The sequence below is a fragment of the Rana temporaria genome, chromosome 2 (assembly GCF_905171775.1).
Source record: "Rana temporaria chromosome 2, aRanTem1.1, whole genome shotgun sequence".
Taxonomy (NCBI): Eukaryota; Metazoa; Chordata; class Amphibia; order Anura; family Ranidae; genus Rana; species Rana temporaria.
Genome location: NC_053490.1, coordinates 45520983 through 45542376, shown reverse-complemented (window position 1 = coordinate 45542376; position 21394 = coordinate 45520983). Strand labels below are relative to the sequence as shown.

At 44.7% G+C, this 21394-nt stretch overlaps 1 long non-coding RNA gene and 1 other non-coding gene across 2 annotated transcripts in view; both read left to right on the top strand.

Annotated features, from left to right (window-relative positions):
- The first annotated feature begins 10620 nt into the window (after positions 1-10620).
- TRNAG-UCC lies at positions 10621-10692 on the top strand. Its single transcript has one exon. It is a non-coding gene; the product is annotated as a tRNA-Gly (tRNA).
- Positions 10693-17517: 6825 nt separating this feature from the next.
- The window catches only part of LOC120928984, a 68922-nt gene continuing 65045 nt past the window's right edge, over positions 17518-21394 (top strand). Inside the window, exon 1 of the long non-coding RNA XR_005747331.1 lies at positions 17518-17666. This is a non-coding gene — a long non-coding RNA (uncharacterized LOC120928984). The remainder of the gene's footprint in view (positions 17667-21394) is intronic.

Genomic DNA, 21394 nt, shown 5'->3' with positions numbered 1-21394 from the left:
TCTGGGCGGCAAAATCACAGCTCAACTGCGCATTTTTAAGGCCCCTCCCAGCTGCAAGTCTAATCAGTGTTCTTCCTAGATCACTTCAGGCTGGCTCCTTTTGTAGGTACAGTAAAACCTTGGTTTGTGAGCATAATTCATTCCAGAAACATGCTTGTAATCCAAAGCACTTGTATATTAAAGCATTTTTTTATAGGGTATAAAAGAGAAGAGAGGAACCTCTAAGTGTAGCAATAAGTTGCTAAATGTTGTACCTTCAGTAAATGTATTCATATTGCTACACTTAGAGGCTCCTCTCTTCTTTTTTATACTCAGTTGTGACATGACACTACTCTTATATCAAGACATCACTTGTATATCAAGACCAAATTTATTAAACATTTTGCTTGTCTTGCAAAACGCTCTTAAACCAAATACCACCAAAAGAAAGCTCTATTGTGGGAAAAAAAAGACGTAAATTTTGTTTGGGAGCCACGTCGCACGACCGCGCAATTATCAGTTAAAGCGACGCAGTGCCGGAAGCTGAAATTTCACCTGGGCAGGAGGGGGGTATATGTGCCCAGTAAGCAAGTGGTTAAAGGAAGTGATTATCAATTCTTCAGATATCACAGAATGGGAAATTAATCTTTGGAAGTCAGTAATTCTACACTGTATAACCTGCAGCCCCCCGGATCCCGGGGGGGGGGGGCTCTGCACCCCCAGAACACTCACATCCCACGCCTGCCGCACTTGTGTCCTCTTCCTATTGGTGGTTTTCTTCACACCAGGGCGACCGTACCGCAAAGACATCTGTCAGGAGGAGAAATGACCTGCATTATTACAGCACAAAGCGACTTCTGATCCCACCACCTGACACCCCACACTTTCTAGCCCCCCCCCAATACACGCTCGTGACACCCCTAATACATCCCACTCACCAATCACACCCCAAGATCTACAAACCCCCCCACACCCATCACTGACATCCTCAGAACCCCGACATACACTCCCAATGCCCAACACTCACCAGTGACACGGGATAGAAGAAGATCCTGGACTGCCGCACTCCTTAAAATGATGTCTTTATTGTACAAATGAAATCCAATAAAAAACAACCAAAGCAATGCAGTGAAAATGAACAACAGGAAAAAGGTGGCCGACATGTTTCACATCATGTGGTGCTTACGCGTAGCTACGAGTAAGAATCACACAAAGTGAAACATGTCGGTCACCTTTTTCCTGTTGTTCACTTCATTTTGACTGTATCGCTTTGGTTGTTTTTTGTATTTCATTTGTATAACTAGAAAATGCATTTCCTGCAGAAAAAATCGTGGGAATGCTGAATAGCTGAATTGCTAAAGCTAACTGGATGAATAGCTTAACCACTTCCATACAGGGCAGTTATACACACATCCATACCAGGCCTATTCTGGCACTTCTCTCCTACATGTACAAATCATATTTTTTTTGCTAGAAAATTACACAGAACCCCCAAACATTATATATGTTTTTTTAGCAGACACCCTAGGGAATAAAACGACGGTCATTGAAACGTTTTATCTTGCACGCCATTTGCGCAATAATTTTTCAAACGCCTTTTTTTTGGAAAAAAATTGTTTCATGAATTAAAAAAATAACAAAACAGTAAAGTTAGCCCAATTTTTTTGTAAAATATGAAAGATGATGTTACACCGAGTAAATAGATACCTAACATGTCACGCTTTAAAATTGCGCACACTCATGGAATGGCGCCAAACTTCGGTACTTAAAAATCTCCATAGGCAACGCTTTGAAATTTTTTACAGGTTACCAGTTTAGATTTACAGAGGAGATCTAGTGCTAGAATTGTTGCTGGCACTCTAACGCACGCGGCGATACCTCACATATGTGGTTTTAACGGCGTTTACATATGTCGGCGGGACTTGCGTGTGCGTTCGCTTCTGCGAGCAAGCTACTGGGGACAGGGGCGTTAAAAAAAAAAATTTTTTTTTTTTTTTTTTACATATTTATTTCTTTTTTTACACTTTTTTTTTTCTTTATTATCACTTTTATTCCTATTACAAGGAATGTAAACATCCCTTGTAATAGGAATGTGTGTGACAGGTCCTCTTTATGGAGAGATGCGGGGTCAATAAGACCGCACATCTCTCCTCCAGGCTGGAAAGCATGAAATCGGTGAAAAAAAATTCACCGATCTCATGCTTACGGTTGCTTAGCAGCCGCAATTGCGGCTTTGTTTACTTACGGGGACCCGGGCGTGACGTCATCACATCGCGCCCGGGTCCTCCGACGGTCATAGAGATTACTGGTGACCATCTGGTCACCAGTCATCTCTATGCTTCCTGCCAGCGCCGGACGATTCGTTCTCCGGGCCCACGATGGCACGGGAGAGCCCGGAGAAGCACCGGATGGCGGCGGGAGGGGGGGGATGTCCCCTCCCGCCGCCTGTAAGAACGATCTAGCGGCGGAATCGCCGATATGATCGTTCTTACGTTGTGCAGAATCGCCGGCAGGAGAGAAGGATATCTGAATGATGCCTCTAGCTGCAGGCATCATTCAGATATCCACCCGGAAAGCCCAGGACGTCATATGACGTCCTCCTGGATCGAGGAGGGGTTCCTGCCGCTGTCATTTCACAATGACGCGGTAAGGAAGTGGTTAAATCCGTGAGAAAAAGTTGAAGTGAGAATCAGCATTCCCACTAATTAGCATCTTTTTAAAAGTAATTACCTTTTGCAGGAGCTGCACCATAAAATTGCCCCATAAAATGTCTACCATAAAAACTGCCCCCATCAAAATTTCTCCCATCATATTATCAGCAACAAACTTCCATCAAATTGCCCCCATCAAAAACTGCCCCCATTCTATTGCCCGATCAAAATTTGCCCCTAATAAATACTGGCCCCATCCTATTGCCCCAACAAAAACTGCACCATCAAAATTTTCCCCATCCTATTGCCTCATCAAAAAGTGCCACATCCTATTGTCCCATCAAAAACTGCCCCCATCATATTGCCCCATCAGAAACTGCACCATCAAAAACCCCATCCTATTGCCCCCCATTAAAACTGCCCCATCCTATTGCCCCCATCAAAAACTGCCCCATAAAAAACCCAATCCTATTGCCTTATCAAAAACTGCCCCACCCTATTGCCCCCCCATAAAAACTGCCCCATCCTATTGTCCCATCAAAAACTGCCCCATCCTATTTGCCCATCAAAAACTGCCCCATCCTATTGACCCCATCAAAAAGTGCCCCATTCTATTGCCCCCCCCCAATTGCCCCCATCAAAATTGCCCCATCAAAAACTGCCACATGCTCTCAATGACTTCAATGTTAAAAAAAAGTGTTCATTAGCTGAAAGCTAAACATTTTAAAAGTTGAATGGTTTTAATAGCTGAAAGTATGCAGAAGTTACGCAGAGCCAAAAAAATTACGGAATAAAATTTTAATCAAAATTAAAGATAAATAAAAAAACGAATAACAATTGTGGGACTGCTGAAGCATTCCCACTAAATATAAAACTGTTTTGTATTTATTTATTTTTTTAAATCGGTCTTTTTAAAATTTTTTAACAAAAATAAAAACTGCAAACGTGATCAAATTCCACCAAAAGAAAGTTCTATTTGTGGAAAAAAATTATAAAAATTTCATTTGGGTTCAGCGTTGTATGCCCGCGCAATTGTCATTCAAAGGGTGATAAAGCTGAAAATTGGTCTGAACAGGAGGGGGGTTTAAGGGCCTGATCCTCAAAAGGGATACGTCGGCGTATCTACTGATACGCTGTCGTAACTACTGATACGCCGTCGTATCCCTGTTTCTATCTATGGAACTGATCCACAGAATCAGTTTCACATAGATAGGCAGAAGATCCGACATGTGTAAGGGACTTACACTGTCGGATCTTAGGATGCAGTACCGCAGCCGCCGCTGGGGGCATTTCTCGTCGAATAGCCGCTTCGGGTATGCAAATTAGCACTTACGGAGATCCACGAAGCTTTTACGCTTCGTTTTTTCTCCGTAAGTATTAGTTTGCCGTCGCAATATTAGGGCTGCTTTTACAAGGCCTAAACTGTTTAGACCTTGTAAAAGTAGACCCTTCTATCCCGCGTCGCTGTCTTTTTTTTTTTTACATTTTTTTTTTCCCGCCGCAACTCGTATTTTTTTTTTTACGCCCGTCGCGATTTTCAAAACCCGGCGCAACGTAAAACCACGCAAAGCACGTCGGGAAAATGACGTCGGGAGCATGCGCAGTACGTCCGGCGCGGGAGCGCGCCTAATTTATATGGTACTCGCCCCATTAAATTAGGAACACCTTGCGCCGGCCGGATTTAAGTTACACCGCAGAAAATTTCTAGGTAAGTGCTTTGTGGATCGGGCACTTAGGTAGAAATTTTCCGGCGGTGTAACTTAAATCCGAATATTTAAGTTACACCCGCTGGCTGTGGATCAGGCCCTAAGTGCCCGGTAAGCAAGTGGTTAAGAAAAATCGTCTGTTATTTTTGAGTCATCAAGAGATTTCAAAAGACAACAACTCATGATAACTCAGCAAAAAAAATAACGGACAATTTCTTTTTAAAGGGAAAAGCCTGACAGGTTCTAATAATCCCTCTCCACTCCATCCAACACTAAAAATAAACAGGATTTCCTTTATTTATAATGTAACAAAAGGGGGGGGGGGGAACACTATTGGTTTGGCAGTTAAAGGGTTAAAAATAAAAAATAAATATATATGATTTCGTAGTGAATGGGTTAAAAATAGAGAAATAATTGGGGTGTAATGACAAGAAAATAAAAGAAATGAAAAGATGTTATCATAAGAATAGAGATCTTTATTTCAGCCATGGGACTGAAAGGGTTAAATCTCATTCACAATAACATCTTCCTAAAGGAGATGTTCCCCTATTAGATCCGGATACTGATCCTACAAGCTGAATTCACGAAGTTCAAAAATAAGGACATGGCTCCTTTAAGAAAAATTGGCAGTTATTTTTTTTGCCGAGTCATCATGAGATTTAAAAAAAAAAAAAAGGTCTTTGTGATGTCATAGCATGAGCCTAATGCCCCGTACACACCATCACTTTATGTGATGAAAAAAAAACGACACTTTCTGTGAAGTAAAAAACAACGTTTTTGAAACTTCAATTTTCAAAGACGAAGTTGCCTACACACCATCGTTTTCTCACAATGATCTTGCAAAGTGAGGTTACGTTCCACCACGTTTTTCCATTGAAGCTTGTTTCTGGGCATGCTTGGATGAAAAAACGTCTTAGAAAACGACGTTTTTTGCTACACACAGTCAATTTCTGTGAAGTAAAAAGTGCACTTTTGAAAAACGACACATAAAATTGAAGCATGCTTCAATTTTTTTTGGTCGTTTTTTACAAGACATAAAACGACGTTTTCCCCCACACACAGTCAATTAAAGTGACGTTTTTAAAAACGTCATTTTTTTTCATCACATAAAGTGATGGTGTGTACGCGGCATGAGCCTGAGCCAATATAAACCGGTGCAGAGGGAAGACAGCAGTAGCTGAGTGTTCACTGACCAGTGAAGACGTGTTTCTAATCTCTCCTGAGATTTTTCTTGCGATTTGATTAGATTTCATTGCAAATTCTTTCTATTCTTGTACATTTAAAGAGTGTTTCTTTATTTCTTAATAATGAGACAATTTAAATGTAAAAAGCTTTTTTCTCTGAAAAACACCAAAGAGAAAGCTAGCAAAGGAAGGGCAGCTATGGAAGGAGGTATCGGTGACCAGCCTGCAGATACCCCCAAAAAGCCCTCCAAAATGAAGAGGACCCGAGCGTTTGTACGCGGCTGTTTCAGAGCCGTTGTTGGATGTTTCAGGTCCGGCTGTAAAGCCAATGGACATCACCGGGATACAGACACCGAGATTGGTAAGTACTATGTTTAGTGATCGATACAAAATGTACTCTGGATAAGTTACCTACACTCATCGATCAAAGGCTCCTTCACCCCAAAATAATTCCATTTCATAGAATTTTAGAACAGAAGGAGATATTAAAGCCTCTATGTGATCTTTATATCCTCCCCTCTGTCAAATACAAAGCTTCATCCTAGTGCCTGTGTGTTATTTAAAAAAGAACCGGTTTAAAGCGGAAGGAAACCCATAGATTTAACAGTTTCAAAAAACATTTCTATTCCCGGCATGCTGGGAATGCCAACTGTCACATTTATTGTGTGCTCAATCAAACTGTCATAATGCATCACATGTGTGGCATTATGGCAGTTGAAGATTAAACAGAGGCCAAGATAGATACATTGTAAGTAGAAATGTTTTTTTTTCTATCTATAAAGCACAGGCACTAGGATGCAGCTTTTTATGTGACAGAGAGGATGAACAGATCAGGGATAGTGAGAGATGACAGGCAAAGAGGGGGAGGGGGGGAGGAGACACAGGGAGAGCTGCAGATAGTAGTGTATGATGGAGACATGTACAGGGAGGGTGAGGGGGGAGGAGGAGACACAGGGAGAGCTTCAGATAGTAGTGTATGATGTAGACACATACAGGGAGGGTGAGGGGGGTTTAATAATAAGAAACAGAAGCACTGCAGATTACTCCCCCACGCATGAAAATTAAGAATCAGTTCCCTTTCTGACTCCATTCATTTTAGTGGGTCGGCATAACTGCCAGGCAACTAGAATTTTTATAGGAAGGCCACCATTAGTGATCCCTGTGTCCCTGTCATGTTGGGTTTATTTATTGTCCCTGGCATTGTAATTTTGAACTTTTCTCTGTATAATTTGATGTTGTATAAAAATATATATAAATGTAGGTGAAAGTGCTAAACCTGATTCTTCTTTTTTAATTGCAGATGTACGCAGTATTTACTGCAGAAACAGCTCACAAGACAGGACTGCCCTAGTGAGCGAGACAGAATATGAATGCTACATTGAGGCTCCACCAGCATGTGATGTTCACACAGAGACTTCACCAGCATGTGACGTTCACACGGAGGCTTCACCAGCATGTGACGTTCACACGGAGGCCTCACCAGCATGTGACGTTCACACGGAGGCTTCACCAGCATGTGACGTTCACACGGAGGCTTCACCAGCATGTTAGGTTCAAACGGAGACTTCACCAGCATGTGACGTTCAAACGGAGACTTCACCAGCATGTGAGGTTCAAACAGAGACTTCACCAGCATGTGAGGTTCAAACAGAGACTTCACCAGCATGTGAGGTTCAAACAGAGACTTCACCAGCATGTGAGGTTCAAACAGAGACTTCACCAGCATGTGAGGTTCAAACAGAGACTTCACCAGCATGTGAGGTTCAAACAGAGACTTCACCAGGATGTGAGGTTCAAACAGAGACTTCACAAGCATGTGAGGTTCAAACAGAGACTTCACCAGCATGTGAGGTTCCCATTAATGAGGGCAAGCTTACAGAAAAGGATAGGCAGATCCTGGTGGTATGGGATTCTGTTATTAGAGGGACAGACAGGGCAATCTGTCAGAATGACGGTGATCGACGAACAGTATATTGTTTCCCGGACGCACAAGTTCGGGACATTGCAGATCGGATGGACGGATTGTTGGATGCAGCTGGGGAGGACCCAGCTGTCATGGTACATATTGGAACCAACGACAACATTAGAAGAAAATGGAGCGCCCTACAAAATGATTTCAGGGACTTAGGAGCTATACTGAAGAAAAGAACCTCCAAGGCAGCATTTTCAGAAATACTGCCTGTACCTCGAGCCACACCAAGGAGGCAGCAGGAGCTTAGGGAGCTTAGCAGGTGGCTGAAGAACTGGTGCAGGAAGGATGGGTTTGGCTTCATGGAGACCTGGACTGACTTTTCAATTGGTTACTTGCTCTACAGCAGGGATGGACTGCACTTAAATGAACAGGGTGCAGCTCTGTTGGCAAAGAAAATAGCCCAAAAGTTGGAAATTTCTTTAAATCAACCACGTGTCATTCACATGAAGACTCCTTCAGCGTGCAACAATTCATTTGAGACTACGGCAGAATGTGACGTTCACAACGAGACTACGGCAGAATGTGACGTTCACAACGAGACTACGGCAGAATGTGACGTTCACAACGAGACTACGGCAGAATGTGACGTTCACAACGAGACTATGACAGAATGTGACGTTCACAACGAAACTACGGCAGAATGTGACGTTCACAACGAGACTACGGCAGAATGTGACGTTCACAACGAGACTACGGCAGAATGTGACGTTCACAACGAGATTACGGCAGAATGTGATGTTCATAATGAGACCCCTCAAGAATGTGACAATCACGTAAAGAATTCACCAGGATGTGACTTTCACACAGAGACTCCACCAGCATGTGACGAAGATGAGGGCAAGGTTACCAGAAAGGATAGACACATACTAGTGGTAGGGGATTCAGTTATTGGAAGAATACAGAGGGCAATCTGTCACAAAGACCATTATCACCAAACAGTATGTTGTTTACCGGGCGCTCGGGTTCGGAACATTGCAGATTGCATGGACAAATTATTGGATGGCGCTGGAGAGGACCCAGCTGTCATGGTATATATCGGTACCAATGACAAAGTTAGAGAAAGATGGAGCACCCTACAAAATGATTTCAGGGACTTGGGGGCCATATTGAAGAAAAGGTCCCCCAAGGCAATATTTTCGGAAATACTGCCTGTACCTCGAGCCACACCACAGAGACAGCAAGAGCTTATGGTACTTAACAAGTGGCTGAGAAACTGGTGCAGGGAGGAGGGGTTTGGCTTCATGGCGAACTGGGCTGACTTTTCAGACCGTTACCATCTTTATAGTAGCGACGGATTGCACTTAAATGGGAGGGGTGCAGCTTTCTTGGGATTAAAGATGGCCAAAATGTTGGAAGAAAAGTTAAACTAGGTGATGAGAAGAGGACGATTTGTTAGTGAATATGAGGGAGAGGATCTTCATTTCAAGCCATCATGACAGTAATCCACTACATCATCAATCTCTTAAAAGATTCTCATAAGCAGCTTCTGAATCACCAACTATCAATTTAGTTGGACAAACAAGACAATTTGCTGTTCCTAGAAGAAGACTCAACAAAAAGGGGCCAGGTACGGCTGTACCAACACAGATCACTACACTGGTGGCGGCTGCCACTCCAGTAACCAGAGGGTCTTCCCATCAACCCTCTATTTACCTTTCTGCAGCTTCTGCAGAAACTTTAAGGTTTGACAATACATGTCCAATATCACCAGTGTCTGAGATATTGGTAGTAAACAGCCTGCTAGGCCCGAGGGGAACCAAACCAAGCCCTCCAAAAGTTGCCAAGAATGTAAATGTAGACATTAAGCTTTAAGGTTAATCAAAAATATAACACTCTAAAGGGAAAGGTAGAACAAAGGGGGAGTATGGAAGAGGGAGAGAGGGAGGAAAGGGGGGAGAAGGGAAGGTTGGAGTAAGAAGGGAGTGAGGGTTGGGGGGAACCCCCACACCCCTTCCTTACCCGAAACCTTCCATCCCCCCTACTTTTCTCCCTCTCTGCCTCTTCCATACTCCTCCTCCCCTTGTTCTACCTTTCCCTTTAGAATGTGATATTTTTAATTAACCTTAAAGCATGTCTACATTTACACTCTTGGCAACTTTTGGATATGAGGCAGCGTTTGGTTCCCCTGGGTCTGTTTTTGTGGCGTGTGTTGGACCGGCTATAAGAGGAGGTTGAAGGCCGGTATGTTTTTGAGGTGTGTGTTGGACCGGCTATAAGGAGAGGTTGTAGGCCGGTATGTTTTTGAGGTGTGTGTTGGACCGGCTATGAGAGGAGGTTGAAGGCCGGTATGTTTTTGAGGCGTGTGTTGGACCGGCTATAAGAGGAGGTTGAAGGCCGGTATGTTTTTGAGGCGTGTGTTGGACCGGCTATAAGTGGAGGTTGGAACTCTTTTTGTCTTCAGAGGTGGGAGGAGTCTTTCCAGCTTTCTTTAGGCTTTCTCTGCTGGAGAATTTAGAACTCTTCCCGTCAGTGAGGTCCTTCATGGAGAAGTCCAAGGCCTCACTCACACGGGATGTATGAATCTGTACCCTGTGTGGGGGCTGCATTAACCCCAAAAAGGACATCTATGTGGGTGTAGTTGTGCGGACGCACCCTAGGTGCGTTCGGGGCCGTGCACTGGCACCCACACAGATGTCACATTGGGTACAGTCACTGCACCCCAGTTGACAGCAATGGGACTACCTACACGGCATGCTGGGAACACCTGTGCATCCCCATTCCGGTAAACACGGTCCTCCCATGGGGTACGGATTCATACCCCCATGTGAATGAGGCCTAAGGGTGAATGGAATATTTAGCTCCATTGTGTTGCTAATTTGGGGACCACTGTACCCCTCTTTGTTATTTGGGTGTGTTTTATTATAGGATTGTTATATATTATAGTTTAGGATAAGTTTGGATTTCTTCTGAAGGCCCTTTGAGTGGACATAAGTGATTTACCCCGCTCAGCAGGGGCAGGCCTTAGATAACAGAGGCCGTAAATGGGCAGCACAGAGGCTTAGGGGTTAGCCTTGCAGCACTGGGGTCCTTGTTTCAGATTCTGACCAGGACATTATCTGCATTGAGTTTGCATGTTCTCCCTGTGCTTGCGTGGGTTTCCTCCTACACTACAAAGACATGCTACTTTTGCGTTGGTGGTGCAGTGGTAAGCATAGCTGCCTTCCAAGCAGCTGACCCGGGTTCGATTCCCGGCCAACGCCATCTCCAATACTTGGAGTCAAGGTCAATGCAGAGTATATATTAATGGTGGAATAAAGAATGAAGAGAATGTGTGGAATGTTTGAGGAAGAAAATGTTCCCCCAGAATCTATAGAAGGAGAACCCAGCAACTGATAGAAGACGCTTAGCTTTGGCTGTGATCACACCTTGGCGTTCCGGACCGCGGGCGGAATTACTGCAATTTCCCGAATTAACGCAAAACGTGCGACATGCTTGTGATCCTGTTACTTTCAATGGCACCCCAATCATGGGACAATATTGTCATCTGACAAATCACACAAACAAAATGACGGGACGCCTGTTTCCCAAAAGCAGTCCTGCGATTCGTCAGGCGACAATGTGCTGTACCCCTATTTATGGACCCCTCTCAGCTCCCATCCATGGACCCCTCTTCTCATGTGACAGTCCCAGCTCCTGTTAATGTCATCTCCCACTGATTCCATGTCCCCCCCATGGATGTGACAATCCCAGCTCCACTGATTTCCTCCTGTCTTGTCCCATTCATGTGTATATAGAAGTGCGTCTTTCCTCTCTTCCCTCCACCTCTCCTCCAGGCTGCTCTTGCTCTCCTCTCCATTCCTCTCTCTCTCTTCTCCAGCCCACTCCCCCCACCTGTCATACAGCTATGCCATCCTGGACATCACAATCCCAGCACACCTCCACTACCCCGCACAGCACACCTCCACTACACCGCATAGCACAGCCCCACTACACAGCACACCTCCACTACCCCGCACAGCACACCTCCACTACACCGCATAGCACAGCTCCACTACACCGCACACCTCCACTACCCCGCACAGCACACCTCCACTACACCGCATAGCACACCTCCACTATACCGCACACCTCCACTACCCCACACAGCACACCTCCACTACACTGCACACCTCCACTACACCGCATAGCACAGCTTTACTACACAGCACACCTACACTACACCGCACAGCACACCTCCACTACAAGGCGGGGGGGGGGGAATTGAAAGGCACCACAAAAACCTCCACCCCCACCACCTACACCGTATAGTCAGGGGCGGAGCCAATTGGGGTGTCAAAATTAGGTTTCGCCTAGGGTGGCAAAAATCCTTGCACCGGCCCTGGTCAGTGTAGTGTAGTGGTCAGTACAGTAGTATAGTGGTTAGTGTAGTGGTCAGTATAGGAATCAGGTAGGTAAGTGTAGTGTAGTGTAGTGGTCAGTACAGTAGTCAGTGTGGTATAGTGGTCAGTATAGGAATCAGGTAGGTCAGTGTAGTGGTCAGTGTGAGAATCCGGTAGGTCAGTGTAGTATAGTGGTCAGTGTGGGAATCAGGTAGGTCAGTGTATTGTAGTGTAGTGGTCAGTATAGGAATCAGGTAGTGTAGTGTAGTGGTCAGTATAGGAATCAGGTAGGTTAGTGTAGTGTTCAGTATAGGAATCAGGCTGGTCAATACTATTGTAGGAAGGAAAGGGACAGGACTCAGGAAGTACTAAAAGTGCGCAGGTTAGGGGGCGCAAATTATTTGTCTTGCCCCAGGCGCTGACAACCCACACTACTCCACTGTGTCTGAGTCAACTAACTCTCAGACTTCCCCCTAAATTTAAAGCAGCGCCAGCCCAACAGGAGCAGGCCGCTACACTTATATAGTTACATACCAGGTGAGGTTGAAAAAAGATAAGTCTATCAAGTCTAACCTATGAGCATGTTATATAGCACAGCGCTTGTGCTGTGTAATTTGGCCCCCTGTATACCCTAAAAAACCTGTCTGATCCTGCCTGGCTATACCCTCCCCTCTGCAAACAGACCACAATAATCATGGCTGCTGAGCCCTGACAAATTAATTTTTTTTATATATTTTTTTTTATTTTATTTTTATTAACCACTTGAGATCCGCGCTATAGACGAAATACGTCCGCAGCGCGGCTCTCAAGTGCCAAGTGGCCGTTTAAAAACGGCCTTTATGTGCATTACCCGCGCGCGCCACTGGGTGGCGCGCGGCGGGTAAAAACTGTCCCGACGCATCGCCGAAGACCCGATGCGTGTACCTGGCGGCCGCGATGTCCGCCGGGTACACGCGATCGTCGGTGACACGGTAGGTGACAGCAGGAACGTGGAGCTCTGTGTGTAAACACAGAGCTCCACGTGCTGTGAGAGGAGAGGAGACCGATCTGTGTCTCTTGTACATAGAGACACAGCATCGGTCCCCTCCCCCAGTCACCCCCCTCCCCCCACACAGTTATAACACACCCAGGCTACACAGTTAACCCCTTCCTCACCCCCTAGTGTTAACCCCTTCACTGCCAGTCACATTTATACAGTAATTAGTGCATTTTTATATCACTGATCGCCGTATAAATGTGAATGGCGCCAAATTTGTGTCAAAAGTGTCCGATACGTCCGCCGCAATATCCCAGTCCCAATAAAAATCGCAGATCGCCGCCATTACTAGTAAAAAAAAAAATAATAAAAAAAAACATAATTCTGTTCCCCATTTTGTAGGCGCTATAACTTTTGCGCAAACCAGTCGCTTATTGTGATTTTTTTTTTTTTTTTTACAAAAATACGTCGAAAAATACGTATCGGCCTTAACTGAGAAAAAAAATAGTTTTTTAAAAAAAAATTGGGATATTTATTATAGCAACAAGTAAAAAAAATATATATTTTTTTTAAATTGTTGCTCTTTTTTTGTTTATAGCGCAAAAAATAAAAACCGCAGAGGTGATCAAATACCACCAAAAGAAAGCTCTATTTGTGGGGAAAAAAGGACGCCAATTTTGTTTGGGAGCCACGTCGCACGACCGCGCAATTGTCAGTTAAAGCGACGCAGTGCCGGACGCTGAGATTTCGCCTGGGAACGAAGGGGGTTTATGTGCCCAGTAAGCAAGTGGTTAAAGGTCTCCAGGGCCCCGGATGGCAACCCCCCTTCTTTTGTTTTATATATTTTTTTATTTTTTTGTTATATAATATATATATATTTTATTTCTTTTTTTTCAAGGGCCCCTTTTTTTATAATTTGTTTTATATATATATTTTTTTTATTTCTTTTTTTTGTAAGGGGCCCAGAAGTCCCGAGGACAACCCTTCCCAATTCGTTGCACCCCCCGCTTCTCATATCACGCCCCCCCCCCCCGCTCCTCAATTTTCTGAACTAGCGGCGGTGCCCCCCCGCTTGAGTTTGCGGCAGCCCCCTGCTTCTCTGCCCCAGGGGGCCCATGCCTGAAGCTGTGTAAGGTAAGGGGACCCAAAATTCCTGATGGCGGCCCTGGGTAGTTCCATAGATAACTAGCAGTTTCTCACAATCAAGCAGTTTAGCAATAGAGGAAGAACAAAGCCCTCTGGTTAGCTGGAGGGGGGGGGGGCACAATTATAATTAATAAGAAATCGCCCAGTGTTAAGTTATAGATCTTTAACGACTTCAGCCCCGAAAGATTTGGCTGCTTAATGACCAGGCCATTTTTTGCGTTACGGCACTGCATCGCTTTAACTGACAATTGCACGGTCGTGCGACACCGTACCCAAACAAAATTGACGTCCTTTTTTCCCCACAAATATAGCTTTCTTTTGGTGGTATTTGATCATCTCTGTAGTTTTTATTTTCTGCGCTATAAACAAAAAAAGAGTGACTATTTTGAAAAAAAAACACAATATTTCGTAAATGTTTTCCTCAGTTTAGGCCGCTATGTATTCTTCTACATATTTTTGGTAATAAGAATCACAATAAGCATTTATTGATTGTTTGCGCAAATGTTATGGCATCTACAAAATAGGGGATAGATTTATGGCATTTTAATTAATATTATTTTTTACAAGAAATGGCGGCGATCTGCGATTTTTATCAGGACTGCAACATTATGGCGGACAATTTTGACACATTTTTGGGACCATTGTCATTTATCCACTGATCAGTGCTATAAAAATGCACTGATTACTGTGTAAATGTCACTTGCAGGGAAGGGGTTAACACTAGGGGGCGATCAAGAGGTTAACTGTGTTCCTGTGTTCTAACTGTGGGTGGGGGGTAACTCACTATAGGAGATGACAGATCGTGGTTCCTAGCTATTAGGAACTCACGATCTGCCTCTCCTCTCCTGACAGAACTGGGATGTGTGTGTTTACACACACACGTCCCTGTTCTGCCTATCAAGCCCGCGATCGCTCGTGGCCGGCAGTCATCGCGACCGCCGGTCACAAGCATCGGCAACCCCGCGCGTGCGCCTGCTATCCCGCTTAAAGTGGCCGACATACATCTACGACGGTTCACGGGATCGTGACGACCTGCCGCAATATAATGATGACGACTGGTTGGCAAGTGGTTAACTGCTTGAGGAACAGCCACCGCAGTTTAACTGCGGCAGGTTGGCTCCCCTAGGCGAGCAGTCATAACTGTACTTTGGCCACTTTAAGAGCACTAGGGGGCATGATGATAGAGTCGATGCGCGTGCCCGGCAGTTGCGATGTCTGCCAGGCACCTGCGATCGCTCCTGAGAAAGGCAGAATGGAGGTCACTGTAAATAGACAGATATCCGTTCTGTCAGGCTCTGTACACACGAGCAGACATGTCCGATGAAAAGGTCCGCGGACCATTTTCATCGGACATGTCTGCTGGGAGCTTTTGGTCTGATGTGTGTACACACCATCAGACCAAAATCCCCGCGGACAGAGAACGCGGTGACGTAGAAGACACAGACGTTCTCAAACACGGGAGTTCAATGCTTCCACGCATGCGTAGAATCAATTCGACGCATGCGCGGGATTTCGGTCCGCTGGTTAGACGTACTAACCAGCGGACATGTCCGACGGACATGTTTCCAGCGGACAAGTTTCTTAGCATGCTAAGAAACTTTTGTCCGCTGGAAACCTGTCCGCTAGGCCGGAAAACTGTCCGCTAGGCCCTACACACGGTCGGACATGTCCGCGGATGTTCGGTCATGTGTACAAGGCCTCAGAGGTGAGGAGACTGATCAGTTATTCCTAATGCTTAAGAACAACAATCGGTCTCCTCCCCCAGGCAGTCCCATCCCTCGACAATTAGAAACACTCTATAGGTAACACATTTAACCCCTTGTGTTAACTCCTTCCCTGTCAATGACATTTATACAGTAATTGGTGGCTATTTTTAGCACCGATCGCTGTATAAATATCAATGGTCCCAAAAAAAGTGTCAAAAGTGTCTTATCTGTCCGCTGCAATGTCACAGTCCCGATAAAAATTGCAGATTGCCGCAATTACTAGAAAAAAACAAATAATAATTATAAAAATAACAGTCATTGGCTCCCGCTGCTGTCAATCAAACCCAATGACGTGGCCAATGTATTTGCTGTTGCTTGGGTGGGCTCATGGCGCAATGCTCTGCTCTCCGAGCCCATCCTATTTTGAAGCCTATTAAAACCTTGCGCTTCAAAAAAACATCCCCTGTAAGGCCTCTTTCACACTGAGGCGCTTGAAAAACTGCCAGTAAAACACTGAGCGCTTTCCAGGCACTTTTGAAGAGCTTTCAATTCATTTCAATGGAGAGGGGTGTTTTTTCACACCCCTGTCAGCGCACTGCCCCAGTGTGAAAGCATTCATTGATTTTAATGGAAATACGTTTTCGGAAGCTTTTCAGGCTCTTTTTTTTTGGGCGTGAAAGCGCCTGAAAAGGCGTGAAAGTGGTCTAATTCAGGCACCCGGCGTCCTGAAAGGGTCCAGACACATGAATAGGGGTGACCGTGGCGGCCATGGATAGATTTGTGCTATGCATGAATCTATCTATTATACATAAAGGAGGGTGGCTTGATAGACGAGGCCGGGCCCGTCAGAGCCGTTTGAAGGAATTTGGGGGCCCCAGGCAAGAAGCAGGGGAGGGGGTGTCGCTGAGTCCCAAGTTGAGAAGGGGGGGGGGTTAGTTATTCTGCTATAAACCGGCTAGTACTTCTTCTGACTGCCCCCCCCCATGTTCTTTTTAAACCCCCACTCCCCACTGCATACTGCTGAATACAGCTGCTGCCCCCTTCCCTACCGCATACCGCCGCATACGGCTGCTGCTGCCGAACGTCAGCTAGTACTTCTTCTGACTGCCTCCCCGGCTCCCCCCCCATGTTCTTTTTACCCCCCCTTACCGCATACCGTGCTGCAGAAGATTCAGTTTGCTGTTCCCGGCCAGACTGAAAAGAAGTGAGCACTGAGTGTGTGCACTTCCTGTCAGTCCGGCCGGGAACAGGAAACTGAATCTCCTGTACCACGCGGTTACGGTACCCGGCCGGACTGCAGGAGGAATTAGAAAAGGAGCTCGGCCACGCTACAGGCTGCAGCATTTATAGAAAGCGGCAGAGCGGCGGCGCTCTGCTGGGGCCCCAGGCCAGCTCGAGGCCACAAGCAGTTGCTTGTTTTGCCTGTCCTGTTCCGACCGGCCTGGCGCCTGTGCATTCCTAATGGACAGGCCGCCACTGCGATGTGTGTTTAGGCTTTGGGGTGCACACCCTAATGCAATTGGCTGCGCACGCCTATGGGGCTGCCCCTATGCGATGCGTAAAACCGCATGAGAATTGCGATTTGAAAACCGTGTATGAGAAAATGCTTGTTCCCGCTCTGCAATATGTAAATGAGGCCTCAGTGATTAAATCAGCTGCTGAGGGGGGTAATCATGTGAGATTTGAATGTGAGTTTTATTATAACGTGGTTTATTATGAGGTGAATGAGGAGTACAAGTCATGGTTGTGACTGTCCATTCTGTACAATGCTCCGTGCTGAGTGTCCAGTGAGCACACAACAGGTTAACCTGCAGAAATGACTCGAAGGGGGCGGAGCTCCCCTAACGCAGCCACGTCAGCCTTGACTTGTGTGCCATGAATAAAGTTTAAACACTTTGAACAGCGCGCTGCGCCTGCTGGGAGTTGTAGTCTGCGGCGGATCCGCTCACGGGCTGCAGGCTGGCACCGAGCTTAGCGCAGGAGGAGGAGGGGAGCCATCCAGCCGGGCACGGACGGAGCTGTGGGAGGTAATGCCGATACATGGCAGCCATGTGTGCACACAGACGTCGGGGATCGTAGCATGTGATCGGTGTTGGGTCGGTAGAGAGGGGAGAAGGAGGAGGAGGGGGGAGATCGGACAGGAACGGTGTGTTGGGTCCGGTGTAGTTCGGGGAAAGTTATTAGGAGTGACACTCAGTACACCCTCCCCTCCCCCTCACTATATCCTACATAGGAGAAGTTTAGGGAGAACTTTGCTGGGCTCTGATTGGCTGATAGGATTTGGTAGCCTGCAGGGCTCTTCCTTAACTTTTTATTATTCTGTATAATGTAGAATCTCCACATCAGATCCCCCTGTACATTATAAAGAACTCGCTCACGCCCTGGGTGTTGATTGGCACAGGATGGGCACAAAAAAATAAAATAAAAAATTCTTGTGTATTGGAATAGCGTAGGAATGCGTCAAAGTAATGCGTTTCAGGCTATTTTGGAGGAACGCACGCAAAATCCCCCACAAAAAAATGCTCTTATCTTACAGACGCATGGTGCTGGGGGGGGGGGAATATCGGTGCGTTGGTGTAGGATCAGGAATAGCGTAGGCGTGCGTCAACGAGATGCTTCAGACTGTTTTGGAGGAACGCAAGATCACCTTAAATTAATGCGTTTATCTTGCAGACGCACATCGCTGGGGAAAAAAATAAAATCTTTGTGCATTGGTTTGCGTTCAGGAAAAGCGTAGGATTGCGTCAACGAGATGCTTCAGGCTGGTTTGGAGGAACGCACGCAAAATTATGCAAAATAAATAAACTCATCTTACAGACATAGGGTGTTGAGAGGACAAAAAAAATCTTTGTGCATTGGTGTGCGTTCTGCAATAGCGTAGGCATGCGTCAACGCGGCATGCTTCAGGCTGTTTTGGCGGGAACGCATGCAAGGTCACCCACAATTAATGCGCTTATCTTACAGACGCATTGTGCTGGGGGAAAAATACAAATCTCTGTGTGCTGGTGTGCGTTCAGGAAAAGTGTAGGAATGCGTCGGCGAAATGCTTCTTGCTGGTTTGGAGGAACGCACGCAAAATTACACACACACAAAAAAAAAAAAATACATTTACTCATCTTACAGATATATGGTGTTGGTGTGCGTTCTGAAATAACGTAGGTGTGCGTCAACGCAGCATGCTTCAGGTTGTTCTGGAGAAACGCCCATAATTAATATCTTATCTTAGACATATGGTGCCGGGGGGGGGGGGGGGAATCTTGTGCGTTGGTGTGGGTTCTGGAAAAGAATAGCCGTTGAGCAACGCACACGAAGTTACGCAAACATTTTTTACTCATTTTACAGACATGGTAAATCTTGTGCATTGAGGAATGGCGTAAGCGTGTGTCAATGTGGCACGCTTCAGGCTGTTTCGGAGGAACGCATGCAAGATCACCCACAATTAATGCGCTTATCTTACAGAGGCATGGTGCTGGAGGGGGAAAAAAAAAATCTCGATGCGTTGGTGTTTGTTCTGGAATAGAGTAGCGTCGAACGCACACAAATTATACAAAACATTTAAATAAATGTACTCATCTTAAAGACTTATGGTGCTGGGGGAAAAAAAAAATCTTGTGCATTCTGGAATAGCGTAGGTGTGCGTCCAACGTGGCACGCTTCAGGCTGTTTCGGAGGAACGCACGCAAGATCACCTACAATTAATGCGTTTATCTTACAGTAGCATGGTGCTGGGGGGAAAAAATAAAAAAATCTCAGTGCGTTGGTGTGGGTTCTGGAATAGCGTAGCGTGGAGGAACGCACAAAAAATTCCACAATTTTTTTTGGGGGAAAAAATTCACTTTTTTTTTTTTAATTAAAAAATAAGACAGCAGTAAAGTTAACCCAATTTTTTTTTTTTTTTTTTTTTTTTTTTTTATATTGTGAAAGATAATGTTGCGCCGAGTAAAATGATACCCAACATGTCACGCTTTAAAATTGTGCCTGCTCGTGGAATGGCGTCAAACTTTTACCCTTAAAAATCTCCATAGGCGACGTTTAAAAAAATTCTATAGGTTGCATCTTTTGAGTTACAGAGGAGGTCTAGGGCTAGAATTATTGCTCTCGCTCTAACGATCGCAGTGATACCTCACTTGTGTGGTTTGAACACCGTTTTCATATGCGGGCGCTACTCACGTATGCTTCGCTTCTGCGCGCGAGCTCGTCGGGACGGGGCGCTTTAAAACATTTTTTTAATATTTTCTTATTTATTATTTTTTTACAAAAAAAAAAAAAAAAAAAAAATCACTTTTATTCCTATTACAAGGAATGTTAACATTGTAATAGAAAAAAGCATGACAGGTCCTCTTAAATATGAGCTCTGGGACCTCAGATCTCATATTTACACTAAAATGCAAAAAAATAAAAATAAAGTGTCATTTGAAAAAATGACATCAAGAACATTTCCCTTTAAGAAGCATGGGCCGAAGTGACGTTCCGCCCTGCTATGGAGATGGGTGGGGGCCATCTTGCTCTCTCGTATCCCAGCCGAGCAGGAGGAAGGACCCGATCGCCTCCGCCGCTGCCGACGGCTCCGGTAAGCGGAGGGGGCCCCCTCTCCCGCCGCTGTTAATGGTGATCTCGCGGTGAATCCGCCACGGAGACCACCGTTATCGTTTAGAGGACCGCTCACTGAAAAGATGGCTAGCTCGGTTGTGGCAGTGGCTGCCGTTACCAAGATATCCATCTTTAAAAAAATGACGTATATATACAGTGAGGGGTCCATAAGTGGTTAATAACGTGACAAAACGCATGGCCCCTTTGCAGTGCCGATCCTGACCTCTCTGGGGCCCTAAGCACAGTTCTGCTAAGGGGCCCTCTATCTGACCCGAGATACCGTGAGCTATGTAAACCATTGGCCATTGCCACATAACATTCAGGGTTTTGTTTTTACCACATAACATTCAGGGTTTTTTTTTACCACATAACATTCAGGGTTTTTTTTTTACCACATAACATTCAGGGTTTTTTTTTACCACATAACATTCAGGGTTTTTTTTTTTACCACATAACATTCAGGGTTTTTTTTTTTACCACATAACATTCAGGGTTTTTTTTTACCACATAACATTCAGGGTATTTTTTACCACATAACATTCAGGGTATTTTTTACCACATAACATTCAGGTTTTTTTTTTTTACCACATAACATTCAGGTTTTTTTTTTTACCACATAACATTCAGGTTTTTTTTTTACCACATAACATTCAGTTTTTTTTTTACCACATAACATTCAGGTTTTTTTTTTTACCACATAACATTCAGGTTTTTTTTTTTACCACATAACATTCAGGTTTTTTTTTTTACCACATAACATTCAGGGTTTTTTTTTACCACATAACATTCAGGGTTTTTTTTTTTACCACATAACATTCAGGGTATTTTTTACCACATAACATTCAGGTTTTTTTTTTTTTTACCACATAACATTCAGGTTTTTTTTTTTTTACCACATAACATTCAGGTTTTTTTTTTTACCACATAACATTCAGGTTTTTTTTTTACCACATAACATTCAGGGTATTTTTTACCACATAACATTCAGGGTATTTTTTACCACATAACATTCAGGTTTTTTTTTTTTTTACCACATAACATTCAGGTTTTTTTTTTTTTTACCACATAACATTCAGGTTTTTTTTTTTACCACATAACATTCAGTTTTTTTTTTTACCACATAACATTCAGGGTATTTTTTACCACATAACATTCAGGGTATTTT